This window comes from Ascaphus truei (assembly GCF_040206685.1).
Source record: "Ascaphus truei isolate aAscTru1 chromosome 13 unlocalized genomic scaffold, aAscTru1.hap1 SUPER_13_unloc_1, whole genome shotgun sequence".
Lineage (NCBI taxonomy): Eukaryota > Metazoa > Chordata > Amphibia > Anura > Ascaphidae > Ascaphus > Ascaphus truei.
In genome coordinates this window covers 1,227,056-1,228,480 of record NW_027453845.1, presented here as the reverse complement: position 1 = coordinate 1,228,480, position 1,425 = coordinate 1,227,056, and positions in this window count along the sequence as shown.

The following is a 1,425-nucleotide window of genomic DNA, read 5'->3' as shown; positions in this document are numbered from 1 at the left end:
GGACATTTGAGGCGCCGGTCCGTATTGTTTTCTCTGTGTTTCTCACTAACTGTGTTTGGGTTAGTTTTTTTTTCCTGGCAGCCGTCCTATATTTAGCTATATATCACATTGTGGTTTTTATTGTGTAATATTTTATTTTGATTTATATTGATTATTTTTTTCCTATCCCTCAACATGATACGAGCCAGTATCTCAAACAAAAAAAAGCAAAGGAACTATATGACGCACAGATAGCATCAACATCCAAAATTGAAGCAAGTTTGTCTAGTAACAAATATCATGTGCTATCAGAAATTGAGTCAGAAAGCGAACCTGACAGTGCGTCATATACGCCTTTACCTACCCCGGGGGTTAAAACTAACTTTTCTTTTTTAGAGTGGAGGAAGGAAAGGGAACACATCTTTCCCCAGGTAGAAATAAAGAAACCCAGTCTAGAAGTACAGCCACCCATGAATTACAAAAAAAGAAAAAATGCACCAGAGGGAGAAGAGGAGGTACTAATAGAAATAGGTTAAGTAATAGTAAAACTTACCAAAACATCTTTAACCTTAGTCGACACATCCTGACTCCAGTAGAAAAAAGGGTGTTGGGTAAGGGCCTTACATTTGCACCAATATGCGGCCCCAACAGCTTTAATATCCACATTGATGTGCACAAGTTTGCACGAAAACTTGCACTAAAAAAATATTTTCTAAAAGATGCAGTTACTAGTCAATTAGATCGGAAGTCTTTGAATGTAGATTCAATTAAATCACATAACAATTTTAAAGTGAAGTCCACTTTTTATCCCAAATTTGCCCAAGGTCATCTGGTTAACTCCTTTGTGGAGATAGTAACCAGGGAATTTGAAGAGTCTAGTAGGACATATAAAATTCATAGAGACAATTTCAATACTAATGAAAAACTAGCCTTACAACAATTGGAGGACAATAAGAGGATAGTTATAAAACCTGCTGACAAAGCGGGGGGGTATAGTGGTGATGGATATTGAATATTATCTCCAGGAGTCAATGAGACTGCTTGGAGATACAGCCACATACCTCCCCCTTCTAAGTAATCCTCTCAAACAGTTTGAAATTCAACTCACTACATTGCTAAACAAAGGTCTCGAGGAAGGAGCTATAACACAACAAGAACTAGAATTTTTAGATGTACAGTTTTCACGCACTCCCATCTTTTATTTTATCCCAAAAATACACAAGAGCATTACACAACCCCCTGGCAGACCTATCATTTCAGGTATAGGATCACTCACTTCTAATTTATCTTTATTTATAGATCATCACCTTCAACCTTTGGTACATCAGGTCCAGTCCTACCTGCGTGACACAACACATGTCCTTCAGATACTTAGAGATCTGAAATGGGAGCCTGAGTACACTTGGGTGACAGCGGATGTTACCTCATTGTACACTACCATAAATC